The sequence below is a fragment of the Leptonychotes weddellii genome, chromosome 9, assembly GCF_054177405.1.
Source record: "Leptonychotes weddellii isolate Sample4059 chromosome 9, ASM5417740v2, whole genome shotgun sequence".
NCBI lineage: Eukaryota > Metazoa > Chordata > Mammalia > Carnivora > Phocidae > Leptonychotes > Leptonychotes weddellii.
Window position 1 is genome coordinate 32,915,323 of NC_138377.1, and position 24,126 is coordinate 32,939,448.

Sequence of the window (24,126 nt, forward strand, 5' to 3'; positions counted from 1 at the left end):
GTCATGAAAATTGACTTTGTACTGTGTCACTTCTCCAAAACAGAACTAGAAATAATGCAAATAGTATTTTAATTAAACAATAATAGTAATAAACATATAATAATACTAAAAATTGATAACAAAATCAGAAAACAAGCAATCTTTTCCACCTAAAAATTTTGAAGTGTACTATTAAAGAAGTATTGGATGAAATGAAAACTAGTATACAAATTGAATTTCATAATTTCTTTTTTTTTTTTTTTTAGAAATGTTACTTCTTTTTTTTTTTTCTTTTAAGATTTCATTTATTTATTTGAGAGAGAGAATGAAATAGACAGAGAGCCTGAGAGGGGGAGGGTCAGAGGGAGAAGCAGACTCCCTGCTGAGCAGGGAGCCCGATGCGGGACTCGATCCTGGGACTCCAGGATCACGACCTGAGCCGAAGGCAGTCGCTTAACCGACTGAGCCACCCAGGCGCCCCTGAATTTCATAATTTCTAAAAACAAAAAAATATAATAGAAACAATATACATCAGAATCTATAAAAAAACAAATCAGTGATTAGGGGAAAATTTGCAGCCTTCAAATATTTATATAATGAAAACAAAAGAATAATTATAAATGAATTCTATTTCTAACTCAAAAAGCTATACCAAGGACACCTGCGTGGCTCAGTCGGTTAAGCATCTGCCTTTGGCTCAGGTTGTAATTCCGGGGTCCTGGGATCAAGTCCTGTTTTGGGCTCCTTGCTCAGCGGGGGAGCCTGCTTCTCCCTCTGCCTGCAGCTCCCCCTGCTTGTGCTCTTTCTCTCTCTCCCTGACAAATAAATGAATAAAATCTTTTTTAAAAATATTGTAAAAAAAAAAAAACTATACCAAAGAAAAGTAGGAGGAAGAAAATAAAGATTAAAAACAGAAATCAATGCGGTTGAATACAGAGAACCAATAGACTAATAAATAAATCAACCTACTGACTATTTGAAAAAAAAAAGATTTTAATGACAGACCACTAATAAACCTAATCCAGAAAGAAAGCATAAACTTTCAAAATAAGAAACAATAAGAGAGAGAGTCATTAAAACAGAAAGTGACATGGTATTATGTAATTATTGTCATAGTATTAGACTGCAATATGCCAAAATTAATCCCACTAAATATAGAAAGCCTGGACAAACCAATTTTATTAGAAGAAATAAAGAAGGATATCCAATAACTATCCACACGAAAAAGTACCAGGCTCAGATGGTTTCACAAAGAAATTCTAAATCCCTAAAGATCTGATACCTAGATGATACATACATTGTTTCAGAGCATTTTAAAAGAAAAAGGCATTCCAAATTGGTTTTTTAAAGCCAGTATAACATCAATATCAAAATATGACAAATATTGTTCAACTCTCACTTATGGATATGGATATAAAAAATTCTAAGTCAAATATTAGCAGCAGAATCCCAAAGCATATTTTTAAAAATTATGCAATCCTACTCCTTAGTATTTACTCAAATAAGCTGAAAACGTCTATCCATACATAGACAGACATGGATGTTTATAGCTGTTTTATTTGTAATTGCCAACTTGGAAGCAACTAAGATATCCCTCAGTAGATGAATAGATAAATAAATTGTGGTACATCCAGACAATGTAATATTATTCAGTGCTAAAAAGAAATGAGCTATCAAGCCATGAAAAGACACAGAGGAAATTCTTTTTTTTTTTTTTAAGATTTTATTTATTTATTTGACAGTGAGATACGAGGGAGAGAGAGAACACAAGCCTGGGGAGTGGGAGACGGAGAAGCAGGCTTCCCGCTGAGCCCGATGCGGGGCTCGATCCCAGGACCCTGGGATCATTACCTGAGCCGAAGGCAGACGCTTAATGACTGAGCCACCCAGGCGCCCCTTCTAGGTGTATTTTGGGATCACGAACTGAGCCGAAGGCAGAAGCTTAACAACTGAGCCACCAGGCACCCGGAGGAAATTCTTTTTTTAAGTAGCCTCCATGCCCAGCATCATGGAGCCCAACATGGGGCTTGAACTCACAACCCTGAGATCAAGACCTGAACTGAGATCAAGAGTCAGTGGCTTAACCAGCTGAGCCACCCAGACACAGAGGAAACTTAAACGCATGTTACTAAGTGAAAGAAGCTAATCTGAAAGGGCTACATACTGTATGACTCCAACAATATGACATCCTAAAAAAGGCAAAACTATGGGGACAGTAAAATGATCAGTGGTTTCCAGGGGGTCAGGGGAAGAAGAAACATACAAACATATTATATGAGAAAAATCTTTTAAAAACTCATTTTTTCAAAGCCTTGAACAAATGAAAAGGATTCCTTGGTCTTGGATAAAGGAAATAAAATAAAAAAGATGTCAATTTTCCTCAAAATTAACATCTATATGTAAGGAAATGCATAATGGTACTAATGTGATTTTGTTTTGTTTTCTGAAGTCAAGTTGATGAGCAAAGTCAGAAAACAATGACAAACTGGGAGGAAATATTGCTATTTATATGACAAGTAAAGGGCTAATTACCATAATGTATGTTTAAAAATGAGTAGAGGGCGCCTGGGTGGCTCAGTTGGTTAAGCGACTGCCTTCGGCTCAGGTCATGATCCTGGAGTCCTGGGATCGAGTCCTGTATCGGGCTCCCTGCTCGGCAGGGAGTCTGCTTCTCCCTCTGACCCTCCTCCCTCTCATGCTCTCTGTATCTCATTCTCTCTGTCTCAAATAAATAAATAAAATCTTTAAAAAAAATAAATAAATAAATAAATAAATAAATAAAAATAAAAATGAGTAGAATCACCAAAACCCAATAGAAAAAAATGGGCAAAACACATGAACAGAAAATTCACAGGAAAAGATATATAAATGGATCTCAAACATACGAGATAATGTCCAACTTCATAAGAGAAATCCAAATTATTTAGTACCTATTAGTTTGGCAAAGATTCAAAAGTCTGACAATGTACTCCGTTCATGTGTCTCTGTGGAAAAACACTCTCGTATATTGTTGCTGAAAAGTTTGTATGTTTCTTGTTAAGTCTACCCTTAAGTATTTTATTTTTTGTTGCTTTTGTAAACAGGGTTTAGTTTTACATTAAGTCTTTTATTGTTTGATATGTATGAAGGATATTGTTTTTATATGTTGCTGGTCCAATCCCATATAGAGAAAAAGTTGGCATTATCTCGTAAAAGCTACATATAATCCCACTAAGAATTTGCCTGGAGGAAGAAGTTCCACAAAAACAAAACAAAACATGCACAAGGTTTTCCACTGCAGCATTATTTGTCCCACTGCCAGGAGGTTTCTCTTAGGTTTTGTCAGTGGGAGATGGAGATAGGAAGGCAGGAGAAGGGGCAAAGAAGCTCCTGCTTCCTGTTTCCGGTTCCAATCAGATCCCTCCAGCGGCATGAGGGCAGCTATACCTCCAGCCTTCTGCTGCTGTTTGGCACTCACAGCTTCAACCGCTTGGCACCTTCCTCCTAGAAGTTCCAACACCAATCTCAGAATGCTCCTCTAAACCTCAGAGCCCTAGCTGTGGGGCATCCGAGAACCAGTTCCATGGTGCCTAACAAAGATCATAGGTAGGCAGTGGTCGCAGAGAACTGAGCACAGCCTGTGGGAGCCCTCCTCCAGGTCCCTAGATCCTATTCATGCTGTCTCTTCCATTTTGTTCCCTACTGTCTTCTTTCTACAGTTATTAATTCCAGGAGACCTAAATAAGTGGAAGGATGTATCTTGTTCATGTAATGGCAATCAGCAAACTACCCTTGGCAGAGACATCATCAAGATTGGGGTCTCTGAATGATCACATAAAGCAAAACCAGTCTCCAGGCTAAAACGCTTACTTTGGAGCTGTTACTTGAAAAATAAAAATGTCTATATTATTTAAGCCCTCTATTTTGGGTTCTTCTTTCTATAACAACTTGGCCTTATACACACTAAGATAACTGGATTAAAGATTTGATGTGAAAACCAAAAATTTTTAAACTTTCAGAAGAAAATAGAAATTATTGGGCGCCTGGGTGGCTCAGTCGTTAAGCGTCTGCCTTCAGCTCAGGTCATGATCCCAGGGTCCTGGGATCGAGCCCTGCATCAGGCTCCCTGCTCAGTGGGAAGTCTGCTTCCCTCCCTCCCACTCCCCCTGCTTGTGTTCCCTCTCTTGCTGTCTCTCTCTCTGTCAAATAAATAAATAACATTTATAAAAAAAAAAAGAAAATAGAAATTATCTTTATAATATCTGGATATAAAATGATTTCTTAAAGAAGGCACAACAAGCATTAACCATTAAAAAAAAACCCACATTAAAATTAAGAACTGTTCATTAAAATACACTTACACTAAAGGAGTGAAAAATGAGTTTTCATCACAAGAAGAACACTTTTCTCATTTTTTCTTTTCTTTTTATTGTATCTACATGAGAACATGGATGTTACCTAAACATATTGCAGTAATCATTTCACGATATATATAAACCAAACCATCATGTTATACACCTTAGACTTATACAGTAATGTATGTCAATTAGTTTTCAATAAAACTGGAAAAAAATAATAAAAAATAAAGATTAGAAAAGGGAGGGCTGAAAAGACAAATCACAGAAAGGAGATATTTTTGGCACATATAACAGACAAAGATCAAGAATCCAGAATATATTGTGAACATTAAGGGGAAACTACTAAAATGGAGTCAGAAGGTTCTGTAGGGGGAGCTCTCATGCCCTACCACTTGTCAATTTCAGACCCAAAGGAAGAGAGGGACTTTGCAGGTGGATACTACTTTATTATCCCCGCAGGAGGAAGAAAGGCTTATCTTCCTTCCCTAGCAACAGCCCAGCTCATGAGAGACTGTCAGAACTCAGCCAATGAAAAACTACTATACTTCCCATTCCCAATTAATGTTAATGGACTTTTTGTTTATAACAGCCTTCCCAACTTCTCCCTTTCCTCTATAAAAGAGCTTACCTCTCCTTTGTTTGTTGGGCTTGGCTATGGACTTTGCCATAGCTAGCGTGTCTCAGATCACAATTCTTTGCTACTGCTGAAAAAACTCATCTTTTGGTAAAAAAAAATAACTGGAAGTTTTATTTTTAAGGTTAACAACATGGGGGTACCTGGGTGGCTCAGTTACTTTAAGCATCTGACTCTTGATTTTGGCTCAGGGCATGATCTCAGGGGCATGAGGGCAAGCCCCTCATCAGGCTCCACACTGGGCATGGAGCCAGCTTGGGATTCTCTCTTCCCCTCTCCCCCCCAATTGCCCCCACTCACATGTGCACTCGCTTTCTCTCAAAAAATAAATAAATAAATAAATAAAGGTTAACAACATGTAGAACTTCTACAAAGTCAATGAGAAATAGTAAACAAATAGAATACCTGAACTGTAACTTTAGAGAAAACACAAATGGTCAATAAGTGGGAAAAAATATTCCACCATATTACTAATCAAAATTTAAAATTTAAAATAAGACCATAGTGAGGTAACACTCTTACCCACTACCTATTGGAAAAATTAAGAAATCAGAAAATACCAAGTGCTAATGAAGATGTAGATCAACAGGAACTCTTATACACTGCTAGTGCTAGTTGGTAAAATTGTTCTGAAGATCAGTCTCACGTTATCTTGTAAAACAAACATCTGCAAACTCTAAGACAGAAGAGTTCCATGTCTGGGTATACCGTGCGTATCTGGAGCCAGCACAAAATGTACGCATATGTGATATGGACAAAACTGTGTATGTACAGGGGCACCTGGGTGGCTCAGTCAGTTAAGTGTCCCAAGCTTGATTTCAGCTCAGGTCATGATCTCAGGGTCCTGGGATCCAGCCCCCTGTCGGGCTCCACACTCAGCAGGGAGTGTGCTCATCCCTCTTCCTCTCCCTCTCCCTGTGCTCACTCTCTCTTTCTCTCACGCTCTCAAATAAATAAATAAAATCTTTTTTAAAAAATGACTCCTATATGTTTCTAGTAGTATTATTTTTAAAATAAACTTTATTGAGGAGTAATGTTTAGAATAAAATGCACAGATTTTAAGTGTGCAGTTCGATGAGGTTTTTTTTAAGATTTATATATTTGAGAGAGAGAGTGAGATGGGGGAGGGCAGAGAGAGAACCTCAAGCCGACTCCCCGCTGAGTGCAGAGCTGAACGTGGGACTCAATCCCAAGACCCATGAGATCAGGACCTGAGCCAAAATCACGAGTTGGATGCTTAACTGACTGAGCCACCCAGGTGCCCCAGTTCAATGAGTTTTAATGAACATATATACATGCGCTACCATTTCCACAATCAAAATATAGAACATTTACATAACTCCAGAAAATTCCCCTGTACCTCTTTGTAGTCAATTCCTTCCTCCAGGCAACCATTGTTCCGAGTTCTATCAGCATAGACTGGTTTTATTTGTTCTAGAATTTATATAAATGAAATTATATAGTATACATTTTTTTGTGTTGGCTTCTTTCCCTGAAAAGAATGTTTTTGAGATTTGTTGGGGGAAAATAAATTTCTGTTACTCCTCAAGGTCCTTCTAGATGGACTAAGAGAGTCAAATTGACATGAAACAGATTAACAGGAGAAAATCAAATTTACCTTCATAGGTATAGGAAGAAAATAAAATCTACCTTCATAGGTATACAGAATCCACATAGAAAATCAAATTTACCTTTATAGGTATAGGGAATCCACATAGACATGGAATTCCACAGTCAGGCAACATGAAGTTTATCTGAGCTAAGGAGAGGGGTAGAGGTCTGGGTATACAAAGGAAAGGAAGACCATTAGCAGGAAGGTGAGAGATGTTTGGAAAATAAAGATTGCCCTGTTCTGCAGATAAGTTTCTTAGGTAAAGAGGAATCTCTGTTAATAGTTCTCTTCCTGGCACAGGCAGGTAGTTGAGGGGTGAGGTTGTTTTCTTTCTTTTTTTTTTTTTTTCCAGACAAAAAAAAAATCACATTTATTTCAATAGTTCAAAGTGCAAATACAGCAAGTCAGTTCCCATTTCAAGATAGTTTTAAGTATAATGAAAACTTGAAATACAAAAAGGAAAGGGTAAATAGCAGAAATAAAGCTCAATTTTTAAAAAAATTCAAGTAACCCGAAAACCTTTAGACTAAAATATTCCACTTACAACAATTCAGAAATGCCTTAATTTATAGATATCAGTAGTACAGTGCAATCCTAAAAGACTTCTCAAAGAAAGAGAATCACCCCAAACCAGTCAGCTCAGGACAAGAGTGAAGTTCTTGGTACTGGCTATTCCTGATTCGGCAGCCTCACCCACTGTCAATTGATATGGTTCAACCCATGATACTTTGATGTTTAGGCAAATTCTAAAAAATGTTTAAAGTTCAATATGAGGCCAGCACCCTACTAAGAGTTTCTGAAATGGCCACTATATATTTAAAAGATTTTAAAGACCAATTTCAACTTCAAGCCTATGGTATTACTGGAGGGAAAGACAGAAATTAATACTTTTTCCATTACTTAAAACCCTTCTGTAAGGTTAGCAACAAGGCCTTTACAACTTCCTCATGAAAATCGTACTTAAATATATACTTATTTCTACACATACAGAACTTTTAGGTAAGGTAGAAAAAGTTCCCACTAGGAAGATAATTAAAGGTTGTTAATGTTCTTTGTATCACTTAACAGCCAAGACACTTGTTTATTTCTGCTCCGCAGAAGCAACGTTAGCTACTCGCTTCAATTCAGGAAAGTGTGTGTGTTCAGGAAGGTTTAGATATTTATTCAGTCTTTTTCTCAATCTTCTTCATCTTTTCATTGTAGGCAATAAATTGAGAGTCTGTTCCAAAAATTCTATCCCACCATGTAAATGTTGAAGCATAGTTTCTGATGAAGTTCATGTGGTGGAAATCATGATGCCGAGAACCAGCACAGAAAGGGATCAGATTTAAAGGGTTGAGAGGAATGTCATAACCACTATGGACATCAATAGTTTCTATCAAACGAATAGTCACCCATGCCCAAAGGAGAATGACGTGATCACATAAGAGCATGATTCCAATGAAAAAAACAGTTCCAAGAATCAGAGTTTCCAAGGGATGTTCATATTCAGCTTCCATTCCAAATGGAGCCTGAAACTCATGATGAACTTTATGAATATATTTATATATTCTTTCGTGATGGAAGAGCCTATGCGGGAAATAGTGCCGGGTATCCTCAATCACTGCACAGCCGAAGCATCTTGCCAAAAGCAGATACCATCTTGGCATTCTTTCCCAATCATAAGGTATATTAAAATACTCTGTAAAATAATAAGTTCCACAGATCAAAGGAAGCTGGATACAAAAGTGATTAAAGAGAAGTACTTTAAAACATTTCCATTGGTTTTCCCATGTTTCTGGTTTATCCTGGACAACCGCGCAGGAGCTGCGGGCCACGGTCACCCAGACTTGGCCAGGTGCTGCAGCCTCGGAACCTGCCTCTCAGCGTCCGAGGAGGTTGTTTTCTGAAAACAACTGGGTTGTGATTGCTTTTAAGTCAAGATAATTTCCATGCCAAAGTTGCCTATCTTAGGGCAGCCTGCTCTTGCCCCTACAGATTCATCCGTTTTTTGCCTTAACAGCAGTTTGTTCATTTTTGTTGTTAATTAATCTTCTATTGTATATCACACTCACTGATGGCCACTGGATTGTTTCTATTTGGGGTTATTATAGATAAATCTGCATAAATATTCTGTACAAGTCAGATTATAAGCATACATTTCCATTTCTCTTGGGTAAATACCTAGGAATGTAATTGCTAGGAAACTGAATAAATATAGCCTTAATTTTTTTAAAAAGATTTTATTTCTTTGAGAGAGAGAGCATACAGCCAAGGGGGAGGGGTAGAGGGAGATGGAGAAGCAGACTCCCCACTGAGCAGAGAGGACACTGGGATCATGACCTGCGCAGAAGGCAGACGCTTAACTGACTGAGCCACCCAGGCGCCCCTTTCCTTTAGCATTTCTTATGTCAGCATTATTTATAAGAGCAAAGCAAATGAAAGGCCCCCAAATGTCCACAGATAAAAGAGTAGATTAATAAAATGAGTTATTTTCTTACTAGAGGATATCATCTAACAGTGAAAATGAAATAACTACCTACAAAAAGACAACTTGTAGAAATAGAATATTAAGAGCTCTGGCTTTTATTCTATATGAGATGATAATTCATGGTTGTGATTTGAGCAGAGGAAGAATATTATCTGCCTTACATTTTAACAGGTTCTTCTGGGTGCTGTGTTGAGGCTACACTATGCATGAGGAGGAGGGCAAGGGCAGAAGTTGGCAGATCCACTCTGAGGCTATTGTAATAATTCAGGCAACAGATGATGGTGTCTTGGACCAAGATGGCAGCAGTGGGATGATGAGAAGTTGTAGATTCTGGATATATTTTGAAGGCACATTCAACATAATTTTAGAGATGTTAGTAAAGGTGAGGAATCAAGTAGGTATTAGAATGAAAGGAAAATGAATCAATTTTAAAGTATGTTTTCAAATAATAGCATAGTTGGTACAATGATATTGCAGTAATTATGAAGCATAGTAAATGAAAGGAATCAGTGACCCCAATGTTTTTAGTCTGAACAAATGGAAGAATAAAGTTTTATATTATTGTCTGCACTTTTCTATAGGTTAGAAATATTTTATTATACACAAATGCTGAGAATATATTTTTTTATTATGTTATGTTAATCACCATACATTACATCATTAGTTTTTGATGTAGTGTTCCATGATTCATTGTTTGTGCATAACACCCAGTGCTCCATTCAGTACGTGCCCTCTTCAATACCCATCACCAGGCTAACCCATCACCCCACCCCCGCCCCTCTAGAACCCTCAGTTTGTTTCTCAGAGTCCATAGTCTTGCTGAGAATATTTTTAATAATTATAAATATGAATTAAAATATTAATTAAGAATTTGGAGATTTTCAAAATTAAGGGATGAGATACTAAAAAACAGTGGTGGGAGTATATCAAAGACAAATGTGTATCTTAAAACTTTTCCATAAAATTTTGTACTACAGTAATTCTTATGTATGCATGATTACAGTGGTTTTATCAATTTTTAAGTTTTTTTATTGATGCATCTTTAGCACCTAGAAAAAGGGCAGGCACATAATATGCATTCAGTAGACACTTGTTGAACAAATGAGCAAAGAGAGCCTCATTTATTCTCCAGATCCAATTCTTTCCTTATTATTTAAACTCCACGAATGCTGTTTGATTTACACTGTTCTGCATGTTGAAAATTAAGAGACAGCAATATATTTGTGTCATTATTATCAGAGTAAATATCAATAATTACTAAATCAATCTGAAGAACTTTAAAGAAAAACACAGATGAATTTTTAAGAGATATTTTGATCTGTGAAATAGTTAAATTAAGAAGCTCAGATTTCTTTACATATTCTTTGCTATGTGTATCTTGGAATGTGTCTACTTAGATTACAAAAAATAAGACTACCTTTTGAGATAGAAGATAGAGCAGCTTATGTTCTGCAGGGCAGGATTCTATGTTGGTACATTTATCATTCTTGCTAGGTGATAGCAAAGCTGACTTAACAGTGTGGTTATTCAAGTATGGTTAGCATATCACTGGGGGCTCACGTGATTATTTTGGTTGAGGATACCTAGACACACCTTTTTAAAAAAACAAATCTGCAACTCTCTAGATATCAATGTTTAGGACTAGGTTAAAGTAGGTATTACAATGAAAGGAATATGAGTTAAAATTATTTTTAAAATAATAGCACGGTTGGTATGATGATATTGCAAAAATTGTGAAGATAGTAAGCGAAAGACTGAAGTTTTAGAAACATTGGGTTAAAGGAATAAGAAAGGGGACAGAGCACATTGTATGCCATCAATAATGAGTTATTAATTTGATGAGCTTTGGAAAGATAATTGGCATTCTCAACACATACTACTTCTTCCTTTTTTTTTTTTTTAAGATTTTATTTTCAAGTAATCTCTACACCCAACATGGGGCTTGAACTTACAACCCCAAGATCAAGAGTCACAGGCTCCACTGACTGAGCCAGCCAGGCGCCCCTGAACAGATACTACTTCTAAATGATCCATGGACAATTACTCAAAGACAAAGTATAAACAGATGATATTAAAGAAAAGGTGCTACTACTTAGCTGTGGTGTTATCGTATACAAAGATATGTAGCACTCATGTCAATCAGTGGTCAGCACATCAAGTGTCTGTTGGTCTGTTTTATGTCTCTCTTCACATACGTTATCTAATTGTGAAAAAAAAGTACAAGACTGGGGCTATATCTATGTGTTTTACCTCCTTTGGCATTGGTAGAGGAGAACATATACGTGGATATTTAATAAATATTTTAGTATTAATGAAATAATAGTACATAACATGATCTGATTAAAAAATGACTATTTGCTGGAGAATAATATGCATACAGGAAAATAACACATAACTACATAGTTGAATTTCTACAAACCAAATGAACTCATAAAACTTCATTTACCCTTTGTTTTTAAACTGTCTACTTTGAAAAAAATAAAAAAAAAATAAACTGTCTACTTTGGGGGCACTTGAGTGGCTCAGATGCTTTCCACTCAGGTCATGATCTCAGAGTCCTGGGATTGAGCCCCACGTCGGGCTCCCTGCTCAATGGGGAGTCTGCTTCTCCCTCTCCCTCTGCCTGCCGCTCCCCCTGCTCGTGCTCTTTCTCTCTGGTAAATAAATAAATAAACAAACAAACAAACAAATAAATAAAATCTAAACTGTCTACGTTGCCTGAACTTATTTGTTCACGTTTACCTGAAAGAAATAGAACATTTGACCACTCGTCAGGATTTCAGGCCATGTCGTATCTTAGAACTTCGTAACTGTTGATGCTTTTAATATTTAAAATCTACATGTGAAAATACTGAGCTTATTTTTTGTCTTATTTTTTCTTCTGCCTCAGTTGGGGGGGATGAATTACCATTAAAGTGTTATCTCTACAGCGCCATACAGAATTCTTTTTATTTTAGACACCTTGAATTCCAACAGCAATGGGCTTTATTCCCTTTATTTCTCCTGAGTAGCCCCTTCTCCTTTGCTTAAATAGAAGTCCAAATAGACACAACACATGCATTGTTATTTACCAATAAAATTTTCCTGCTTTGGTGTATTTTAAGTTGCTAAGCTCTAGCTTATTAACAACTATAGCTTTTTTCTGGTCATTTCTCTTCTATGATAATAGGTAAACACTAAAACAGAAATGGAGAATCCACCAAATGTCACACCCAGTCCCTCATGATAATTGTGTTCTGGACTCCTTAGCTGCACCTAAAATAATAATTTTCCCTTGGCAAATTATGATTTTCAAATTCAGAAGACAACTTCACCAGGATTAGAGAAAATCACAACGTTAGAATATTGGCTAGCAGTTTAATTAAAATTTCAAGTAGTTTTGATAATGAGCAATTATATGTTTTGAATTTCACTGGCTGATACTGTGAAACAGAATAAATTTTTTGCACCAATACTTGAAAAATTACTGATCATCTTTCTCTGGTCTTTCTCTTTTTTCCCCTTCTTGCTTATTTTTTTCTTGTTCTTCTTTGTGAGTCTACCTCCATTGTATTTTTCTCCTACACTGAGTCCTTTGTAACTAAAGAGCTTCCTCCTCCTCTTCCTTGGTGTGTATGTGCACGTCTCTGTTCCTCTGAATCTCTAGCCATTTGTCTTTTTTCATTCATCCACTAATTTTTATGTTTTCTGTCTCTGTCTCTGTTTCTCTCTTTCTGGATTCTTTCCTCCCATCTTTCCTCCCTCCCTCTTATTTCTGCTGTTTCTTTCTCTTGCCTGATAGCCAAGAAATTTATCTCAAGAGCTTAGAGCAATGTATTAGGGGGGATTAATATGAAAATCATATTGTTAGCTTTGTATTTTTTAACCCATTATATTTATTTTGGTTTTTTTTTAAGATTTTATTTATTTATTTGAGAGAGAGAGAGAGTGCACATGCACACACAGGAGCAGGGGAGGTGCGGGGGAGCGGAGGAGCAGAGGGAGAGGGATAAGCAGGCTCCCTGCTGAGCAGGGAGCTGGACATGACCTGGGGCTCAACCCTGGGGTCACAGCCTTAACTGAAGGCAGATGCTTAACCACTGAGCCACTCAGATGCCCCTGTTATATTTATTTTGAACATTTATCTACAAATTTCTTTGCCATTGACAGGCTATTACAAATCAAAGTAATGATAATCATATATAATAAATTAATAATAATAAAAATATGAACACAGGTCCCATAAAGATGTGGTTTCTTGAATATTAAAATTTTCAAAAGCATCTATTTTCTAATTAGTTATTTTTATTTATTTTTTATTTATTATTTTAGAGAGAGAGAGACCATGCATGAGCAGGCAGAGGGCCAGAGGGAGAGGGAGACAAGCAGACTCCCTGCTGGGGAGCCCGACTCAGGGCTCAATCCCAGGACCCTGAGATCATGACTTGAGCTGAAATCAAGAGTCAGATGCTTAACTGACTGACCCACCCAGATGCCCCTTCTAATTAGTTTTTTTTTTTTAAGATTTTATTTATTTATTTGACAGATAGGGACACAGCGAGAGACGGAACACAAGCAGGGGGAGTGGGAGAGGGAGAAGCAGGCTTCCCGCGGAGCAGGAAGCCTGATGCAGGGCTCGATCCCAGGACCCTGGGATCATGACCCGAGCCAAAGGCAGATGCTTAACGACTGAGCCACCCAGGCACCCCCTAATTAGTTTTTTTAAATAATGATATTATTTTGATGACTTTGATAATCACTAAGATTCTTAGAAAAAAGTGAGTATTATATTCTAACATCTTCTATTTCCAGAAGTCAGTGGGAAGTATGTGTCTAAAGAAAACAGTTAATGAACATAGACCAGTACTTAGACATATGCTGGAGAAAAATCTTGAACTTTAAAAGAAAAAAAGCATAATAATCATACAAGCATACAGGCTTAAACAAAAATCAAGAGCAAATGTCAATAACAACAAAAAGAATCAACCATGCTCAGACTTTTTCTTCTATGACACCGCATACTAGAAAGCAACAAAATAATGCCCTTGTACTTAGAAACTGAGTCCCAAGACTTCTATACTTAGTCAAGATGTCACTTCATACGTGAAGACAACAGACAGGCTCTAATATGCAAGGGGTCTGAAAATTCTTACTACCGATAACCCTTCCTGAAAAAAATCTTCTAAGAGGATTGAAATAGAGATCTAAAAGTGGAGAAAGATCACTAAATTGAAGGATTGATGGTGAGAATTAAAAACCAATTTAATCATGTGCTCGCTTCGGCAGCACATACACTAAAAAAAAACAATTTAATCATAAAATTATATAATAATAATGTGCATACCTACAAAACAAGTAAAATGTTTTTAACAAGTCTTAAAAGATATATAATGTAAAGGTAAAAATAACATGAATATAAGAAATGATTCCAATTCCCCAGAGAAATGGGGAAAAATAATGAGGAAGTGTGGGAAAAAGTTAAAATGTCCTGATAACCATTTTTTTTTAAAGTGTGCAATTCAAAGTCTTCTAGAATATTCACAGTTTTGCATCCATCACCACAAGCCACTTTAGGATATTTTGATTACTCCAAAAAGAAACCTCACAACCCCTGAGGTCATGCCACAACCCCACAACCACCACCACCCTCTGCCCTAGGCAATCACTAATCTACTTTCATATAATTGGAATCATACATAAATGTATGATTACACATAACTCGAATGTAAATATGTGGTCCTTTGTGACTGGCTTCTTTCTCTTAAGTGTGGTTTGTTTTTTTTTTAAAGATTTTTTATTTATTTATTTTGACAGAGAGAGACACAGCGAGAGAGGGAACACAAGCAGGGGGAGTGGGAGAGGGAGAAGCAGGCTTCCCTCAGAGCAGGGAGCCTGATGCGGGGCTTGATCCCAGGACTCTGGGATCATGACCCGAGCCGAAGGCAGACGCTTAACGACTGAGCCACCCAGGCGCCCCTCTCTTAAGTGTGTTTTTAAGGTTCATCTATTTTATAGCAGGTACCACACTTCATTCTTTCTATAACCAAATAATATTCCATATAGATATACCACTTTCAATAGTTGAAAGGCATTTGCTTTTTCCCACCTTTTGGTTATTACAAATAAGGCTGCTATGAAAATTTGTATGTAAGTTTTTGTGTGAACATATGTATTTCTTTCTCTAGGAGTGGTGAATCTTATGGTAACTCGGTATTTAACAATTGAGGGACTGCCAAACTGTTTTTCAAAGTGGCTGTCCCATTTAATATTCCCACTAGCAATGTGTAAGTGTTTTAACTTGTACATATCCTAACCAATACTTATTTTTTTAAAGATTTATTTATTTATTTTTGGAGGAGGGGCAGGGGCAGAGGGAGAGAGGGAACCCTGAGCAGACTCCCCACTAAATAGGGAGCCTGATGTGGGGCTTGATCTCACTACCCTGAGATCATGACCTGAGCTGAAACCAAGAGTCGGACATTCAACCGACTGAGCCACCCAGGCTCCCCTCTAGCCAATACTTATTATCTTTTTGATTATAGCCATCCTAGTGTGAAGCAGTATCACACTATGGTTTTGATTTGTATTTCTCTCATGACTAGTGATGTTAAGCATTTTCCATGTGCTTGTTGCCTTTGCCTTTTTTTTTTTTGGAGTCATAATTATTAAAATATTTTGTACATTTCTTAATTGAGTTGTCTTTTGTTGTTAAGAGTTCTTCATAAATTCTGGATACTAGATGTTTATCAGATATATAACTTGCAAATATTTTCTCCCATTCTGTGGGTTGTCTTTTTACTTCCTTGATGGAGTTCTTCAAAGCTCAAAAAGTTTTAATTTTGATGAAATTCAATGATCTATTTTTTTCTTTTATAGTTTGTACTTCTGGCATCATATTTAAGAAAACATTACCTCACTCAAGGTCACAAAGATACTCATCTAGGTTTTCTTCTAAAAGTTTGTGTACGGTTTTAGCTCTTAACATTTAACTTGATGTTCCTTTTTTGGTTAATTTTTATAAATGGTGTGAGATGCAGCTTCATTTTTGTGGATGGTAGGAATTCAACTTCATTCTTTTACATGTCTTTATCCAGTTATTCGCAGCACCATTCATTAAAAAAACTATTATTTTTCTATTCAATTTTCTTAGCACCCTTGCCAAAGACCAACTGACCATAAATGTGAGGATTTATTTCTGGATTCTCAATGCTATTTCATCGATCTATATGTCTATCCTTATGCCAGCAACATCCTATTTTGAGTACTGTAGCTTTTGGTAAGTTTTGATATTGGGAAGTGTGAGTCCTCCAAATTTGTTATTCTTTTTCAAGATTGTTTTGGCTATTCTGGGTCTCTTGCATTTCCACATGAGTTTTTGGATCAGCTTGCCTAATTATGCAAAAAATGGCAGCTGAGATTTTTTTTTTTTTAAAGATTTTATTTATTTATTCATGAGAGACAGAGAGAGAGAGGCAGAGGGAGAAGCAGGCTCCCAAGGAGCAGGGAGCCCGATGTGGGACTCGATCCCAGGACCCTGGGATCATGACCTGAGCCGAAGGCAGACGCTTAACCATCTGAGCCACCCAGGCACCCAAGCAGCTGAGATTTTTATAAGGATTGCATCTAACCTGTAGATCAATTTAAGGAATATTCCTATCTGAACAACATTAAGTATTCCAACCATGATAATGGGATATGTTTCCATTGTTTAGGTCTTCTTTCTTTCAATGATGTGTTGTAGTTTCATTGTGTAAGACTTGCACTTCTTTTATTTATTCCTAAGTATGTTATGCTTTTTGATGCCATTGTGCATGGTATTTTCAAACTGCAATTTCTGAGTTTTTACTGGCAGCATATAGAAATACAATTGATTTTTGTATATTGATTGCATATCCTACAACCTTGCTAAACACATTTATTATTTTCAGTATTTTTTGGTAGATACAGTAAGATCTTCTACATAAAAGATCATGTCATCTACATTAAAGACATTTTAACTTCTTCCTGTCCAATCTTAATGCTTTTTTTTTTTTTTGCTCTTATTGCACTGGATAAAAACTCTAGTGCAATGTTGGATAGATGTAATGAGAGTAGACATCCATGTCTTGTTCCTGATCTTAGAGGGAAAGCATTTAGTTTTTCACCATTAAGTGTATTGTTATACTTTTCTTCATCAAATGTCCTTTGTCAGGTTGAAAACGTTTCTTTTCTTAATTTTCTGAGAGCTTATCTTTTATATCTATTGAGATGATCATGTCGTTTTTATCTTTTGTTGTGTTAATGTTTTATTACATTGGTGACTTTTCTATGCTAGACCAACCTTGCCTTCCTGGGATAAATCCCATTTGGGCATGGTGTATAAATAATCCTTTACCATGTTGCTGGGTTTGACTTGTTAGTATTTTCTTGAGAATTTTTACATTTATATTAATAAGAGATGTTGGCCTGTAGTTTTCTTTCCTTGTGATATCTTTGTCTGGTCTTGATATCAGAGTAATACTAGCCTCATAACATGAATTAGGAAGTGTTCCCTCCTCTTCTATTTTTTGGAAGACTTTGTGAAAGATAGATAGGTGGTAGGGGCACCTCAGTCGTTAAGCGTCTGCCTTCGGCTCAGGTCATGATCCCAGAGTCCTGGGATCAAGCCCCGCATCGGGCTCCCTGCTCGGTGGGAAGCCTGCTTCTCCCTCTCCCACTCCCTCTGCTTGTGTTCCCTCTCTCACTGTGTCTCTCTGTCAAATAAATAAATAAAATCTTTAAAAAAAGAAAAAAGATAGGTGGTAATTCTTTAAAGGTTTGGTAGAATTCAGCATTGAAGCCATCTGGGCCTGGACTTCTCTATTTATGGGAAGATTTTTTTATTACTAATATGATCTCTCCAATAGGTATGTCTATTTAAATTTTCTTCTTCTTTTATTAGTTTTGTCCTACTAGGAACTTGTCTATTTCATGTAAATTATCTAATTTGTTGGCATACTATTCCCTTATAATCCTTTAATCTGTAGGGTCACTAGTCCCCTCTTTCATTCCTGATTTTAGTAATTTGAGACTTGTTTTTTGCTTTGTCAAGCTACCTAAGAGTTTGTCAATTTTGTTCATCTTTTCAAGAAACCAATTTTTGGTTTCATTGGATTATATATATTTTTTATTCTCTTTTTCATTTATTTCCACTCTAATTTTTTTGTTTCCTTTATTATGTTTGCTTTAAATTTAGTTTGCTAAACTTTCCTATAGTGGAAAGATAGCTTATTGATTTAACATCCTCCTTTTTTCTTTTTTTCTTTCTTTCTTTCTTTCTTTCCTTTCTTTCTTTCTTTTTTTCTTCTTCCTTCCTTCCTTCCTTCCTTCCCTCCTTCCTTCCTTTCTCTTTCTTTCTTTCTTTCCTTTTTTTTAAGTAGGCTCTATGCCCAGTGTGGAGCCCAATGCAGGGCCTGAACTCATAACCCTGAGATCAAGACCTGAGCTGAGACCAAGAGTTAGATGCTTAACTCACTGAGCCACCCAGGCGCCCCCATCTTTTTTCCTTTTTAATATAGGTGTTTACAATAACACATTTTCCTTTTAAGCACTGCTCTGTGTTGTGTTGGAGTATGTTTTGAATGCTCCAGCAGACAATTTACAATTGTGCTTTCACCTTCACTTCTTGCTTGTGCAGAGCTCCAAGGTCAGTCAGAGGTGAGGAGCTAGGGTCTTCTCAGGTCTCTGCTGAGCATAGGAAGAGCACTGCACATGCACATGTCTTTCTAGGTTCCCAGGAATATTTTGGAGCTTTGCAAAGCCCCACATGGACATCTCATGCCACATTTTTTCCTTTTAATATTTTTTAGTCAGCCTCTTATTAGCTCCAACTCGTATCACTGCCTCATGCATCTTCACGGTTAAACAATTGCCACTACTTCTTTCTGACAAATGTCCTAAGGATAAGGCTATTGACACAAAGTGAGCTCTGAGTCAGGTCAAATAAAGTCGACCCTTGGGAATGAAATTTTACAAGGAGCTTAAGATAGGTCATATATTGACAATTCTCTGGGGATGGAACAAGTGGGGAGTTTCAGATCCATTCTGCCCTTTCCCACCAGTGACTGCTAGGCTTCTGGTTTTTACAACTATCATAGTTGTGAGTCTGCTGAGTTTTAAGTCTGCATGGGAAATGGGGTGAGGGGGATGGGAATAGAGTAAGCTAAAAGCCACAAAGCTTGCGGTTCTTACTGATATTCAACTGCTTTTCTTGAATAAATGATTCTGGAATATTGCCAACCTTTTGTTAATTTCCAGAGTTCTGAATAAGTTGATTTTGACAATTTTTATCAGTGTTCTCTTGCTTTTATGGATGAGCAGATTTTCATAGATTCTTATTCTGCCATTCTGGAAATGCTTCTACGTAAGTGCATTTTGAGATTTCCATATTTATACAGGGTGTTGGGGGTGGGACTATATTTTATTGTTGACCTTTCATTTAATTGTATTTTGGTTATATGCCAAGTTTTAAATTGTGGAAGCCAGATTAAAAGACAAGGAGATTTATCAGAGAAATTAAGAAAATAATCCCATTTACAATTGCATCAAAAAGAATAAAATACCTAGGAATAAATTTAACCAAGGAGGTGAAAAGGTGAAAGATATGCACACTGAAAACTGTAAGACATTGATGAAAGAAATTCAAGAAGACACAAATAAATGAAAAGATATTCCATGCACATTGATTAGAAAAACTGATATTGTTAAAAATGTCCATACTAAAAAAAACAAACAAAACTCCATACTACCCAAAGCAATCTACAGATTCAATGTAATCTTTATCAAAATCCCAATGGCATTTTTCACAGAAATAAAACAATCTTAAAATTCACGTGGAACTGCAAAATATTCTGAATAGCCAAAGCAATCTTGAGAAAGAAGAACAAAGCTGGAAGCATTACACTTCCTAATTCCAAACTGTATTACAAAGCTACAGTAATCAAAACAGTATGGTATTGGCATGAAAACAGACATATAGATCAATGGAACAGAGTCAAGAGCCCAGAAATAAACCCACATATACATGGTTCATTAATTTATGACAAGAGAGCCAAGAATATACAATGGGGAAAGGAAAGTCTCTTCAACAAATGGTGTTGGGAAAAGTAGACCGTCATAGGCATAAGAATGAAACTGAACCACTATCTTACACCATACACAAAATTAACTCAAAATGGATTAAATTCTTGAATTTTAAGACTTAAAAACATAAACTCCTATAAGAAGACATAGGCAGTAAGCTCCTTGACATCAGTCTTGGTACAGTTGATTTCCATATAATGATCTTGCAACCTGGTGCCTTGCTAAACCTACTTTTTAGTTCTGGCTTTTTTTTTTTTAATCCCAAAGGATTTTATTATTATTTTTAAAGATGTATTTATTTATTTTAGAGAGAGGGGCAGAGGGAAAGGGAGAGAGATCCTCAAGCAGACTCCACACTGAGTGGGGAGCCTGACACGGCCAATCCCAGGACCCTGAGATCATGACCTGAGCTGAAACCAAGAGTCAACACTCAAACAACTGAGCCACCCAGGCGCCCGCCAAAGGATTTTCTATTTGGATAATAATGTTGTCTGAGTCTAAAGACAGTTTTCATCATTTCTTTTACAAATTGAATGTTCTTTTATTTCTTTTCTTGCCTTAAGGCACTGGCTAGAACTCTCAGTACAAGATTGAAAAGATTGGTGAGAGTAGCTATCCTTACCTTGTTTTGGAACTTAGGGAAAAAACATTCATTCTTATACCAGCAAGTATATTGCTGTATGTTTTATGTAGCTGCTCTTTATCGGGTTGAGAAAACTTTTATACCTAATTTGCTAAGAGCTTATTTTTAATCTGAAATGGATGTTGGATTTTATTAAATTTTTTTACATATATTGAGAGATTATCATACGGTTTTTCCTTTTTGGTCTGTTAATATGGTTAATTGCATTGGTTTACTACACTGATTGTAATTTAGAAGATATCTCAATTTGTACTTCAGTTGTACTTCAGTTTAAGCACTCAGTCATGCTTCATTCTAAGTGCTCAATATCCCCGTTTGCATAGTGGCTACTGTACTAGGCGGTGCAGCACTCCATGTTCTTAGCCTCTCTGCTAAACTACTTTCTATAGTTACCCGAAAAGCACCTCAGCCAGACAGCTGCCATTCAGGGAGCAGAAAACACACAATGTGAAACTTAACAGCTGGTGCATTAGAAATTATTCTTTCTAAGTAACAGATCATAAAACCAAGATCCAAGGAGCTGGTGTCATACACATGCCTATGAAAGAAAGAGAGACAGAAAGAGAACCCAGGCTACTAGTGCTCTATTTATTACATAATCTGCTATTCAAGAGTTTTAGGAGAAAAACAAACACTAGAAAATAATTTCTCCATTATAGAGCAAGATTTGAAAGAACAATAGAGAGAACCTAGCAAGACACAGAAACTCTTTTCTTTTCTTAAAGATTATTTATTTATTTATTTATTTGAGCGAGCATGAGCAGAGGAGAGGGGCAGAGGGAGAAGCAGACTCCCCACTGAGCTGGGAGCCGGATGTGAGACTTGATCCCAGGACCCTGAGATCATGACCTAAGCCAAAGGCAGACACTTAACCAACTGAACCACCCAGGCACTCCAGAAACTCTTTTTAAAAGGCAGAGCGAAGCATGGGGTGCCTGGGTGGCTTAGTTGGTTAAGTGTCCCACTCTTGGTTTTGGCTCAGGTCATGATCTCAGGGTCGTGAGATCGAGCCCCACATGGGGCTCCTTGCTCAGTGGGGAGTCAGCTTGGAAGATTCTCTCCCTCTGCCACTCCTCCCCCACAAAAATAAATAAATAATTCTTAAAAAAAAAAAAGGCAGAGTGAAGCAGAATCAAAATGTTCAAAATCCCTTCTTGGGCCAAAAATAGGCCTGGAGATTTGGCCTGGGTTAGGGTCTTGTGAGAAGATGAAGATGGAAAGAGAAGGGTCGGGATGATAACCTATATCTTATGGACATGGGAACAATGAGGAACCAAAGTCTAAGTTTTCACCAAGGAAACAAAGGTAGTCAGGAAATGTCAATCCAGGGGCACAAAGAACAGGATGGGAAAGAAATGATCACCAGAAGTAGTTAGACCACCTAAGCAAAATGGCTTATGGTGTAGAAACAAGATTGCTGCTCAAAAGCAAGAGTTTATATGGGGTAAAAGAACCTTTCACAAGGATCCTGCCTGTGTGAGGGACACATTCGAGGGTACGTTCATTGAAATGCATAAAGTTCTTAGACTTCAGTGCATGCCTGCTGAGATTATTAAATAAGAAACAGAAAAATCTGTTTGTAGACCTGAACACTACCTAAGCACACCATCAAGTGTGGATTCTTCCCACTTTGTTTTAACTTCATCACATGGCTGGAGCTAATTCACTCCCACTGGAAAACTTAGCCCCACACCAGGACCAGGAACCACTTTTGTCCTTTGTTATGAGGAATTTAAGAAACGCTAATAGTTCAAGTGACATCTTAGCTACTAACATGTCTTTGCTCTATTCTCCCAGGACTTGAGTTATTCTGCTCTGTTCTTACAATTAAGGATAAGTCCAAAGTCCTAAAGACCTAAATCTCATGCCTGTTGTCAGACCTCTCTTACTTTGACTTGTTCATATTTCTTGTCTCTGTCCACACATGGTGGGAAGGTGTTACAATTTGAATTTTTAGTTTTTGTTATGTATCTAACACTATCCATCTTTTTTTTTTTAAGATTTATTTATTTGTTTTATTTTTTTATTTTTTATTTATCTTTTTTTTTAAAGATTTCATTTATTTACTTGAGAGAGAGCATGAGAGAGGGGAGGGTCAGAGGGAGAAGCAGACTCCCTGCCGAGCAGGGAGCCCGATGCGGGACTTGATCCCGGGACTCCAGGATCATGACCCGAGCCGAAGGCAGTCACCCAACCGACTGAGCCACCCAGGCGCCCTATTTATTTGTTTTAGAGAGAGAAAGAGAGAGCACAAGTGGGAAGGGCAGAGGGACAGGGAGAGAGAATCCCAAGCAGACTCTGAGCTCAGCATGGAGCCCGACCCGGGGCTCAATCTCACGACCCTTAGATCATGACCTGAGCTGAAACCAAGAGTCCCACGCTCAACCAACTGTGCCACTCAGGCGTCCAAGACTATCCATCTTTTTAATTTGTTTATGTGTCAGTTTTAGTAGGTTTTTAACCAAATAGTTTGTGCTTTTGATCTAAACTGTCACCTTTTATTGACATGCAGTTATTCATATTTTATTGTCCTTTCAATATCTATAAGATTTATAGAAATATCCAATTTTATTTCAGTCATTGATAATTTTTGCTTTTCTTTTTGTTACTGGCTTTACTGGGATTTATCAGTTTTATTAATTTTTCCAAAGAACCAACTTTTGGCTTTAATTTTTTTTTTTTTTAAGATTTTATTTATTTATTTGAGAGAGAATGAGAGAGAGCACATGAGAGAGGGGGATGGTCAGAGGGAGAAGCAGACTCCCTGCCAAGCAGGGAGCCCGATGCGGGACTCGATCCAGGGACTCCAGGAGCCGAAGGCAGTCGCTTAACCAACTGAGCCACCCAGGCGCCCCCTGGCTTTAATTTTTTTTCAAGTGCATTCCTATCTTCCAATTCATTAATTTCTGCTCTTAAGTTTATTTCTTTCCTTCTACCTTTTTCAGTTTAATTTGCTATTTTTTAAAATAGGTCATTGATATGGAGACTTAAATAATTGGCTTGTAACCTTTTTTTTTATTCTTATGTTAATCCCCTACATTACATCATTAGTTTTAGATGTAGTGTTCCATGATTCATTGTTTGTGCATAACACCCAGTGCTCCATGCAGAATGTGCCCTCCTCAATACCCACCACCTGGCTAACACATCCTCCCACCCCCCTCCCCTCTAGAACCCTCAGTTTGTTTTTCAGAGTCCATCGTCTCTCATGGTTCATCTACCCCTCTGATTTCCCCCGCTTCATTCTTCCCCTCCTGCTACCTTCTTCTTCTTTTTTTTTTCTTAACATATATTGCATTATTTGTTTCAGAGGTACAGATCTGAGATTCAACAGTCTTGCACAATTCACAGTGCTTACCAGAGCACATACCC

General features: G+C 37.2%; 1 long non-coding RNA gene and 1 pseudogene across 1 annotated transcript in view; both read right to left on the bottom strand.

The window, feature by feature from the left end:
* Nucleotides 1-549: 549 nt before the first annotated feature.
* The window catches only part of LOC102746297 (uncharacterized), an 82,464-nt gene continuing 58,887 nt past the window's right edge, over nucleotides 550-24,126 (bottom strand). The window contains exon 5 of the long non-coding RNA XR_014148431.1: nucleotides 550-794. This is a non-coding gene — a long non-coding RNA (uncharacterized LOC102746297). The remainder of the gene's footprint in view (nucleotides 795-24,126) is intronic.
* Nucleotides 4,372-8,360, bottom strand: LOC145723414 (methylsterol monooxygenase 1 pseudogene; annotated as a pseudogene).